This window comes from Leptinotarsa decemlineata, unplaced genomic scaffold (genome assembly GCF_025532065.1).
Source record: "Leptinotarsa decemlineata unplaced genomic scaffold, Ldec_3_MD MMD2_tig00000251_RagTag_RagTag, whole genome shotgun sequence".
In the NCBI taxonomy this organism is placed as follows: domain Eukaryota; kingdom Metazoa; phylum Arthropoda; class Insecta; order Coleoptera; family Chrysomelidae; genus Leptinotarsa; species Leptinotarsa decemlineata.
The window spans coordinates 9,627,207-9,639,878 of NW_027412547.1; the positions used below are offsets into that span (position 1 = coordinate 9,627,207).

At 31.8% G+C, this 12,672-nt stretch overlaps 1 protein-coding gene and 1 long non-coding RNA gene across 2 annotated transcripts in view; one reads left to right on the plus strand and one right to left on the minus strand.

Annotated features, from left to right (window-relative positions):
- cue (Low-density lipoprotein receptor repeat domain-containing protein cueball) overlaps positions 1 to 12,672 on the minus strand; it is a 60,809-nt gene that overhangs the window by 28,741 nt on the left and 19,396 nt on the right. The window lies entirely within an intron of this gene.
- On the plus strand, positions 362 to 3,084 carry LOC141481680 (uncharacterized). Its single transcript, XR_012465102.1, has 3 exons — positions 362 to 605; positions 2,756 to 2,926; positions 3,051 to 3,084. It is a non-coding gene; the product is annotated as an uncharacterized lncRNA (long non-coding RNA).

Below are 12,672 nucleotides of genomic sequence, written 5' to 3' on the forward strand. Positions count from 1 at the left end.
AGAACACCCCGTATTTACCGGCGTGATTTGACGCAGAAGTAGATTCCCTTCAAAACTTTATTAGGATTCTCTATACTTTCTCGTCTGCTTTTTACACAAAAGGCGTTTCTATATTTTACTTATGAGTAATTTTTTCATCTTAAAAATGGATCACCCTGTATTGTAATGAAAAGAAAAATAGCATTTTTGAAGTCATTTTATCAAAAAATCAAGAATTTTGAATAATAAATGCTCAAAATGGTGTCCATTATTTTCGATGCATATAGGCGAACTCTTTATTGAAATTAATGCTGAATTCTGGATAACATATTTTGCGGCTGGAATTTGTAATTTTTATTTATGCTTTCGATACTCTGCTTATTCCAGTTGTTTCACATATTTTTCGTTGACTTGTGTGAGGACGTTTACTCACTAAATATTCATTTTCCCCATTTCCAGTAACCGGCTTTTGCCGTTCTTGCATATTATAAGATACAACTTTTCCAATGAACGCTTGCTGGGATGAGTCCTGGTAGGATACCTTTGGAATATACTCTTGACGCTAATAAACAGTTTTCTTCGCACTCACCGATTATCAAAATCATATCAATTCGTTCTTCCTAGGGGTAAGTTCTCATTTTACAATATTTCAAAATGACAGTCATTTTTAACTAGTCAAAACAATGATAATGGTTTGATTGACAAGTTGTGTCACTGTCATAGTATATTATGCAACGATCATGTAATGATGGTTATTAAGACACGAGCATTAACCGGGATACGAAACGAGCCGAAGGCGAGTTTTGTATGGTATATGCGAGTGTATTAATAACCATTACATGAGAGTTGCATACGTTATTTTTTCTAAACCCGATAATAAATGAAAAACTATAAATATTATATTTGTATTGAACACATTTACAGTACTTAACTCATATTTTTTTTAAAAAACACAAACTCAATGGTATTATCATGGATATATGAAAACTATAAAGATTCTAATTATATTTATATTGAATATAACAACTGTAATTAATCTGATCTTTTAAAAATATTGGAGTAGATGGTATTCCTTCTATATCACTGTTTTCAGACATTTTGATAATATAGGTAGGTAATATGAAAACTGATTTTCACAAATAAAGCAATTAGTTACTTAGGTTAGAATCTAGGACAAACAAAGGAACAGGATTCTTGATTGGAAAATTATGGGTTTCTATTGGTTGATAATCTGTATCGTTATGAAAAATCTGTATCATAATGGATATCATTATGAAACGGATTATGGTCATTTAAGTGTATTGTTAGAGTACGGGTGTAGAAAAAAATACTTTTTGTTTCATAATAATAATTAACGTCCTCTAGGCCAGAGTGTACTATTATTGAAAAAATAGTAGAATAGGTTTCATACGAAATCGAAAAAGTATGTTTTTATTGGCCCCATATTGTAATTTCGGTATTTATTTCACTATGAAGTCTAATACATTTGCTAAGAAACAAGGGAATTTAACATTTTTGGGAAAGAAAGTTTTTGGCTTTCTACTACTCCATCTTGATACAAAAAGAAGGATGAGGGAGTCTTCCAAAGAAAGGAAGGAAGTAACTCTATACATGGATGTGTAGATCATGAAAAGAAGTAACTTTCTGATGGCATGTGAATGATATCTGATTTTTATTCCACAACGAATGTTTGAAATACAAACGGAGTAGAGAAAAGTATCTTCTGTATAATTCAGTGTTCATATAGAAGTATTTGTTTCGAAAGAATTTTTTCTTTCGTATAATTCAATGTTTATATGAAAGAAGCTGTTTCAGGAAGACTTTCTTTCAGTTTGTGTCTGAAAGTTTCTTCTTTGCATGATCTACACATCCATGTATAGAGTTACTTCCTTCCTTTCTTTGGAAGACTCCCTCATCCTTCTTTTTTTTTGTATCAAGATGGAGTAGTAGAAAGCCAAAAACTTTCTTTCCCAAAAATTAATCACTCCTAAAAAATATAACCCCTTCAATTCAAAGGAATTTAACATATTTTGTCTCAATAATTAAAACATATCCATCTTCTTATTTTGAAGAATCCTTTTTAATATTTCAGAAATGGCAATAAATTTGAGTTTTTACATTTGCTTGCATTTTACTTCAGATACACCTTATTTTCAAAAATTTAAACTTGTGCTTTTAGCTTTAAAAATAAAAAAATTACTCATAAGTAAAATGTAAAAACGCCTTTTGTGTAAAAAGCACAAGAGATAGGTATAGGGAACCCTAATATAGTTTTGAAGGGAATCTACTTCTGCCTCAAATTACGCCACTAAATATGGGGTATTCTATTCAACTTTAAGAAGTTATTCAATTAAATGTGTGTCCAAATTTCGAAGCAATTTTTTTCGCCTCTCTGAATAATATTGCATTGAAAATTTCATGTGGCAGTCAACTTTAACCTTTGATCTAAGCAGTACATTTAATCAAGAGCAGCTCGTTACACGTTACAAGGTGAAAACAATTTTTAAATTATGGTCTGTATTTTTAAATTTCTCAAAACATCTCAGAAACGGTCAGTTTTAAGTATGAGAAATATAATAGTAACTCACCTTTATTTCGTCTGTAGTATCTAAAAATATGAAAATATAGGGTATTTCATAAGAAAAAATATAACTTTGGTAGGTAACTATTTTAGGAGTCACCCTATATAATTCAAAATAATTTTGGAATATGCTCCTCATGGAACCCCATATAACTGTACTAAAAGTATTTCTCTAACTCTCTTCATTTCTCGTAGAAATACCGAGGCAAATGTGGTGGGCCACCCTCACATCATACGGAGATCATGAAATGAAAAGATACAAGAAGAAAGCTGAAAGAATGTGTTCAGATTCTTGCATTCTTTTGTCCGGTAATTGGTGCATTTGAATCAATTCATTAGAAATGGATCGCAAATGGCTGCCCTTAAGTAGGTGTTAGTTTCCTTATTAGAGGAAATGTTTCTTTTAGAGTAGCAGCTTTTTCGGAAATGAAATAGTAGTTCGTTTATTCACACTTGTATACATTTTCTAATAACTTCTAATTTTTTTCAGATTGTAGGTCATAACAGAAAAAACAACCAACAAACCACTTCTCACAAAAATGACGCTCAAATTTGTAGGTATAATGTTAAAATCGCCCTACATTTTCACATCGAATTATAACATTATTGCGTTTAAAATTCGTTGGATATTAATAAGAAAACGTGTTATAATCTTCACACTCAAATCATATCACTGTTCCAGGTATCTTATGGTAGTAAATACATCTGACAGAAAGCGTCAGTCACACTTTAATCGACAGAATTGTTACTTAACCCAATGAAATTTGAATATGTTTTAAAAGCAATTTGGTTGAAGCATTTACGTATGTATAATCGATAAACTATGAACTCATTCAATTTTGATAAATCATTTCTGAATTTATACTTTGGTAAATAAGTAATTGTCGATAAAAAATTGTACTGAATTCATTCAATGAAAAATTGTATGCAATAGAATTTATATATAAATATATATATATATATATATATAGTTGCAAGTTTATTGCAACAATTAAGATAAAATAAAATAAAATCATGTGGTTACCGAAATTCGATAAAATACACACAAAACTTATTGCAATATACTCAAAAATTATTTTATATTGAGGTATTGATAATAAGAAAGCAAGCGGAAACCATGGCAATGTTTTTTTATATGGTATCCTTTAAAAAACTGTAAATAATTCCGTGGCAAAGTTACTTTAAAACGCCTTGTCAACTTGTTTTGTATGTTACAACATAAATTATCAGTATTTTAATTCAATTTTAAAGTTTGTTAACTTCAAGTCTGACAAATGGTTATATTAACGGAAATGCATAAAATTACAGTTTTACAAATGATTGGTTACGAAGATAAAACCCGAATACAACAGGAAGTAGGTCGCCTATTTTATGAAATATTTCGTAATTTACCGCCCATATCTCAAGGAACAATAAGCAAAATAGAGAAGCAATTTCGCGAGTTGGGTCATGTGGGGCAGATAAAAAAGCAGCTGCCAATGCAATGAGTGATGAACTCAAATTAGATGTGATGCTTGAATTTGAGGAAAACTAACATAAATAGAGTAGACAGGCATCCACTACATTCAATGTTAGCGATCGATAGTAAAAACATTAAGTACTAAAAATTATTTCTTTTCATACAGTATCTGGCCCATTCAGAAGTTAAAAGGGGGGACTATCCGTAGTCTATAAATTGTGTTATTGTAACAAATTAATGGGTTTCATTTAAATTGAAGTTTGTTCTTCTCAGAGCGAGTAAATTAAAGTGATTGCTCCCAAAAATGTTCTTTTACTATAAATTTTTCACAGTATATTTCTCAAACAATGATAACTTGAACGAATGAAACACATAATACAGGACATAATGCAAAAAATTAAAATATATTGAAATTGTTTGTTTATTCGGCATTTTTCATAATCACGGAGAGAACTCAACATTATTTTGGTCAATCAGTCAAAAACCAATAATATCATTATAAAGAAAGTCTTAATTTCGTTGGAACACACAAACAAGTAATCCAAAACGTATCACGCTTTGAGCTTTTCAATCGATACCACGTGGTATCAAATGTGAGACGTGCACTTCGTCACGTAGGCCCTAGACGTTTGAGGAGTTTGCAAAAATAGTATGGGATATGCAGTATTTTTGCATACACTGGATGATATGAATAGTATACATTATTATGAGACTGCGTTAGGTAATTCATTCGTATTTGCTGTGAATGATGTATGTTTAATCGTTGTCATCAATAAGCCAGTTAAACAGATATTGGATTACATCCTTGTTTTTATGGATGTTCAAGCAAATATTACTAACGGAAATAACCTTCAACTTAACTAAGTACATTGCAAATAATGTGAAGTTGTTAAATTTTCCTTTATTTTTATTATTCATGAAGTAAAATCAATGACATCTTTTCAGTTTTTCAAGTGCAAATATTAATAAAATCCACATATCGATTACATCAATGACATAAAGAAAAATGAATTAGGATACCTATGTTTAAATGATTTCAGAGGGAATTTCAGGATTTTGAATGATTAGATAGTTCATTCAATAGACCTCTGCAATAATAGCCTTTCTGTAGTACCTATACGGGTGAAAGTTTATAAAGTTGCCTTTATTCGGTTTCAAAAATTGATTTAATCGCAAAAATCGCCTCCAAAGCAAAAATTCTAGTCGAAAAAATCAAATTCGAGTTTTTGCGAGAAACATTAAATATGTATGAATAGTTTTCAATAATATTAATATTATATATAATATATTAATAATAATATATAATATTAATTAAGAATATTTTTTCTTTAGAAGTAATCACTTTTAAGAATGAATCTTTCAGTTTGTCCTTTATTATACTTGAGCAAATTCTCTGTCTAGATAAAGCTATTTATTTTGGATTTAGTTTATTACTTGATAGCAAATGCCCAAAAACCATTGCTCGAAAAGGCACTAACATTTCTCTCATTAACATTGATATATCATTGAATCGTTCCTTTTGAAGTAAATATCGATGCAAAAGGCAGTGGAAACGGTATTTCCGGAAGCTATATACAATAGGGGTGCTTTTTCCATTCAAGCCTTTATAAGAAAATTCAAGAAGCTGGCATTAAAAACAAATAACAAATACGATACAAATAGTTACACTCAAGCAATAGTATGACAGTGTAACACATTGTGAAGAGGCTCAACGTGTCCTTGATTATTTAGAAAATTTATGGGAAAGACGCCTGGAAAGAAGAAATCGACGCCGCAATCCGATATATATCCATGATATAGGCTGCTATCTACGTTGAGGAGTGTACAAAAAACAAACAATTCATTGAAGGATTGGCATCGCAGCTTTGAACATAAATGAATCTAGCGCCATCCTGAATTTATGGAAATTAATGGGAGCTCTATACAGTGAGCATCATAAGTGTTATCCCCCCTATCTAACTCATTACTGGACTCTTGTTAGGAAAATTGCCGAGATAAGTCGATTTTTGATTTCTACAATGTACATTTGAGTATGAACAGTTCACCCCTAATTTCATCCCTTAGTTTAAGGGAGTAATAGCTCATTTGAGTGATAGCTTATTTGATAGGGGGTTTTATTCTCTATTCTCTATGCTGATATTGTTTATGGTCCAGGACTCTTGAAATCTGACAGGCAGACTTCAATAACTGCAGAATTCGTGCATAAGACTCGTCACAGTCGTAAGGAGACTGTGCATGTGTCTCAATACTTGGAACAACTCAGGTGATTGAACATGCATTCGGATAATTTGTTCCATAAGGTCATGTCCACTGGGAAACCTGCCTACCTATTCACGAAACTGTCCTTTAGAACCGATATAATCTAAATTTGTGATTTAAACATCTTATGACTGCACCTAAACATAAAACTTCTCTATATTGAGAATCTTTTTCTTATAACATTGCACGCTTATATAATCGGCTACCCATTGAATTGAAATCCCTACCACCACTTAGTTTCGAGAAAAATCTCTTCTTTAATAACATTAACCAGTTAACACCTACACATAATATGTTTTGACCATAAATATGCAGAAATCATCATATATATCATTATGTTTGTGACATGATTTTTCACATACAAAACATAAAATTCTCATTTATTCGTTTTTTGCCTCTCTTTTCTGCTTTTCTTTTTTTTTTTCTTCTGTTTCTCTCCCCTCTTTTCATTTTTTTTCTATTTTTCATTAAGTTCGATTGCAAATAATGTGTACCTATTAATATAAGTTATCCATTATTGGTTGGATCGAAGAGTAATTTCTGCATTGATTTATCAAGCGCAGACGTTGAATTCTGCTATTTGTTAGGTTAGATTAGTATCTCTTGTACTGAGTAACCCTTCAATAAAAGCATTTATTATTATTATTCAACCTTGCACAGGAATCGAAATTTGCTACATTGATTCAAGAGTTATGATTGTTTAAGAATAACGACAATTAACGTAGCGCAATCACCCTTCAGAATTAAAAATTCGGCCCTGTATGATATCAGTTTTCGTTCAGACGTCAAGTGAGTTGTATTTGTCATTTGCTTATATATTACCGGCACGGTTTTGTAGATGTTTTTGGATGTTTAAGGATAAATGGTCAATACAAGAAACTGATATCACGGAAAGTGCGAGTCAGTGTATTCTAGTTTGTTCATCTTCAAACAATGGTTGCACAACGTACGTTAAATGAGAAATGCGAAGCGATTGTTATTTTTGGTGAGGCTCATCGCAATTATCATGAGGCCGTACGAATGTTCAATGAACGTTTTGCAGATCGTCCTATTGATAAACATTATTTCAAACAGTGGAAAAATTTTATGAGAATGGCAGTGTGCAAAATAAAACACGTTCTGGGCGATCAACTACAGGGAAAGATAAACAAGTGGACATTATGAGTGAGTTTGTGAATAGAACTTTCGTCTTGAATTGTGAGGCTTCGTAGATGACGGTACTGAGAGTTCTAAAAAAAATAGATTTCATCATTACAAAATAAAAATGGTGCATGAACTGACGAATGATGATCCAGCCATCGTGTAGAATATTGTCAATATTTTGCAAAATCCCAGATATTTGAAACACATTTGTTTCAGTGATGAGGCTACAGTCACGTGCACAGACAAAATGTGAGGTACTGATCCGATGAAAATCCTCGACTTTTTCGCAAAACTCATACCCAGTTCCCCCAAAAAGTGGACAGGAATACTGGGTGACCACATTATAGGTCTGTTATTCATTGAGGAAAATCTGACTGGTGCCCTCCATTTGGAAATGCTGGAAACGGTGATGGATCGATTGATAGTAGCAAATGTCGAAAATGAATTCAACGAATTTGACATGGACATTAATCTACAACAAGATGGAGCCTCTCTTCAATTTGCAGTTGCTGTGAGAACTTATTTGAATACTGTTTATGCATGACGATGGATCGTACGCCGAGAATCTGAGGAATAGCCTTCAAGATCACCAGATTTAACTCCTTTAGATTCCTTCCTATGGGGTTACCTAAAATATAAAGTCTACGAGATTTAGTGTCACTCTATTCATGAGTTGCGTGCGTGGATTACGGAAGTGTGTGCAACAATTACTCGCGATACTTTGCAAAGCATCAGGACTGAAACTGAAAATAGACTCTATTTTTGCAAGGAGGTCAACGGTGAACATTCACTGTAATGACAGAAAAAGTTAGTATAAGTTTAGTAGTCTTCCTGTTTGTTGTGTAATTGTTTCCACGGTTGAATAAGGAATATCAGGGAATTTTAAATGAACTCTATCACTCACCAAACCATACTATTTACATTTTATGACAGGGTTGCTTCCCTTCAGTAAGGGATGAAAGTAGGGGTGAACTATTCATATAAAAATATACACTGTATAGATAAAAAAATGACGTGTCTCGGCGATTTTCTCAACAAGAGTCCAGTAACGAGTTAGATAGGGGGGGTAACACTTATGATGCGCACTGTAGAGAGAAGAATCTCAATTAATGGCTGAGATTAAACCAAATAAGCGAATGAATGTTATTAGGTACTGTCATGATGACATGAGTAGATTCTACTCATACGTAATTATATGAATGAATTAAGTGTTTTTTTCTCAATATTATCCAGAATTGGTGCCGAAGAGGCAATAAGGCAAGTCTTTTATTGCCTCGTAACATCGATTTCCGCAATTGAGGATGACAGTGTCCATGTATATGAAATTTGACATCTTCATATACTATATTGTGTAGCAATCCTGTGAGTGATATCTGATTCAATTCCATAACGAATGTTTGGACTAAAAACTGAATAGGAAAGATTGTTTTTTTATATAATGGAATGTTCATATAAAAATAATTGTTACGAAAGTATTTTTATTTCGTGTAATTCAGTGTTTATATATGACAGTTTGTCTCAGGCGGGCTTTTTCTTCCAGTTTGTGTTTGGAAGTTATTTCTTTGCCTGATCTACGCATCTCTGCATATAGTTTATTTTGTAATTAATTGATTTCTTTCTTTCTCTGAAAGATTCCCACATTTTTTATAGAAATGGAGACGTTTGATAAAATAGTTAAGTTCTATTTTATATTCTATATACATGAGTATTTTGGTTAGATTGGATTTAAACATGTAACATTTGTTCAGAACTTCCTGCGCATTAGAGAACCTATTGCAACAAAATTTTTCAAAGGTATTGAATCCACCGGTGGTTTTCCAAATTTTTATTAAATCTGTTTTAAATCTCTTTTTTCGTTAACCAGCTGTCGCACCCCTACGAAGACAACCCTTGAACCAGCGGCCAACACGGAAAAAGGGATTAAATGAGAAACATTTGGTTGAAATTATTCAGATCGGTATATCACTTCACTTCTCTTGTGCAACAACAAAAGTTTGGCTTGAGGCTTTTGCACCTCAACAATGGTCCCATTCTTTGCAATCCTCACCTTTTGCAATCCAAACGAGCTATGCATCTAGACATTTATTTTCAAATTAGATACTACCACGTCTAATTGACGGACTGTCAATTATATTTGCATTATATCAGGAACTAGTCGATTGTATTAAATTCCTGTTATATTTACCTTTCCATTGATATGCGATAACTCAGATTTCAAACATTTGATTAAAATTAGAAAATAGCAATGACAAATATCAGCTTCAGAAATAAATATCTATTATATAAGTTTTGTATGGGTTTGTTATATAAGTCTTTATAAGTGTTTGTTTTTTGCTATCAGTAAAATCAATAATGATTACGTTGAATATCTGTTTAGGCCAGAATGCACTTGAACTTGAAAATGTATCTAGACAAGATGAAAGTTATTATCATTTCGTTTGTAATTTTTAATGCACTCCTGAAATAATCATGACCCGCTTAGGATAAAATATGAGGCCAGTTGGAGTTGTTAGACCATCAGAGCTTGCAATTATGGCCATTCAAAATTCATATGACGTTGAAATGTGGTATGTGAAAGACGTGACTTCAATAGGTGGTTGTAATGAATGAGAATTACAGATTTTCGTAATTTCCTCTGAATGTATAAGCTCATTACACATATATGTTAAGTTGGAAACTCATAAAATCAACTGTCTGCAAGGTAATCAACATTTTCGTGAACCAATTGAAAGTTTCGACATGGCATTGAAATTTGTAAACACTTTCATCTATCAATTGACTCAATTTATTCAGAATAAATTATGTGGTTGAAGTGCTGATGAATCTTTCCATAGGACTGAAAATTGAAGCAGAAGTAGTTCATAGAAGCCATCCTGAAGAAAAACAGGGTTTAGTACTTTCATAATAAAAAGACAAGTATACATTGGAAAATTCATATAGGAAAATGTGTGAATAATTGGTATATATATATATATATATATATATATATATATATATATATATATATATATATATATATATATATATATATAATCAAGAAAGGTTAATGCAGTCAAGCTGCTGGAAAATAATTCCATGAAAATCAAAAAATGAATGGATAAGTACTCTTTGATCGAATCCTAACAACGGAAACTTGGGAACCTTTTTTCAAAAAATTATTTTTATTTTGTCAGTTTTCATGCAATCATTATCATCCAGTCATTTTAGGTCGATTTAGGCCTGTATTTAGGAAATTTGACATACCCAGCTGTAAATTTATATAAACTTTGTATTTTGGCATCATAAAAGTATTCTCAAAATTCACATATGATTCGACGGCCGCAACTTCAAAAATTGGGGGTCAAAAGTCAAAAAACCGATTTTTTGCACGTGTTTTGCCAATATCTCGTTTCCAATGGGTTTTATACTAGTTGTATTCATTATCAATATTGTAGAGAATCAAATTCGCTACAACTTTCGTTTCAAACATTTTTCATACGTTGAATCGTTTTTGAGATAGAGGGCAGCGCGAGCGCAGATTAAATATTATTTGAAATCAACTGGATGTCCCGATCGAAATCAGCTCATTTAAGGTTTATAAATTATTACTTAATAAATAATTATGAATAATTTTCATTTTTTATTAACAAATAACACTAAAAAGGCTAGAGATGATGCGGATGTTCTCATTATTGAGACAACTATTGAAAAATCTAAACGTCAAAGAACAGCAATTATAGTCGGTAAAGATATTAATTTACTTGTGATTTTAATTGGGCGTACACTATCTCTTGAACAAGAAATTTTCTTTAAAAAAGTTGGCAAAGCAAATGTGAAAACGGAATATACTCCTCTAAGAGTTGTTCCCTCTACACGGGCAGGTAAGTGTTATTAAATAAATTGATACTTAATTGAACGTTAACAATTAATGAAAAAATATTTAAATATAATGTATTTGTTAATAAAAAATGAAAATTATTTATAATTCTTTATTAAGTAATAATTTATAAACCTTAAATGAGCTAATTTCGATCGGGACAACCAGTTGATTTCAAATAATATTTAATCTGCGCTTGCGCTGCCCTCTATCTTAAAAACTATTCAACGTATGAAAAAATTTTTGAAACAAAGTTGTAGAGAATTTAATTTTCTACAATAGTGATGAAAATACAAGTAGCATAAAACTCATTGGAAACGAGATATTGGCAAAAACGTGCAAAAACTCGTTTTTTTTACTTTTGACCCCCATTTTTGGAGTTTCAGCCGTCGAATCATATGTGAATGATGAGAATACTTTTATGATGCCAAAATACAAAGTTTATACAAATTTACAGCTGGGTATGTCCACTGGACTAAAAATACATGAATTGAACTTCGAATTGCTTCCACATCCACCGTATTCGCCATATTTAGCTCCCAGCGACTACTGGCTATTCGCAGACCTCAATAAAATGCTCACCGGTAAGAAATTTCGCTCGAATGAAGAGGTTTTTGTTGAAACAGATGCCTATTTTGAGGCAAAAGATAAATAGTTCTACAAAAGTGGTAATAAAATGTTAGAGCGGCGATGGAATGATTGCGTGGCTCTTGATGAATACGTTAATGAATAAAGCCAATTTTGAAAAAAAAAATGCGTTTTCTTTCTTGGGCCCGGGACTTTTCATCCCAGGTGTTACTTTGGATACATGTTCTAAAAATAGCATTAAATTGAAGGTTCACATACATTTTTAAACTGTTTCAGGGCGGAAACAGCAACTCGAAGTCTTGAAATGATTAATAAAATATCAATTAGTGTTATTAATAAGTATCCTGGAGTTAAATCGGTTTCAAATATTATAACGATACTTTTGGTTCTACGGCAAAAAAATACCATATTATTACTCCAGATATATGACAAAATTATCAAATTCTATTAAAACCTGAACCAAAAAATACACATTCGTTTCTCGTAGCCAGGAAGTGATTCCATAATATTAATTATAGCCTAGGGTTCGAATTCATTTGAGCTTTGTCATCAAGTACGTACTGGAGGTCAAGGAAAAGAAAAGTAAAGACACGATTCTATTTCCTTTTCGGAAATATCTTCCGAAACTGGAACAGGAACTAAATTATAAAAATCGATGAATGATCTATTAACGGATTTTGTGATTGAGAATGTATAGTTTATCCAACGTCATATCATAATTACAAGAGTGGTGGTGAGAAAAGAAATCTGTAAAATATTTTCACGAGCGGTCCCCAAGGTTGATTTTTAATATTTCTCATTAATTTT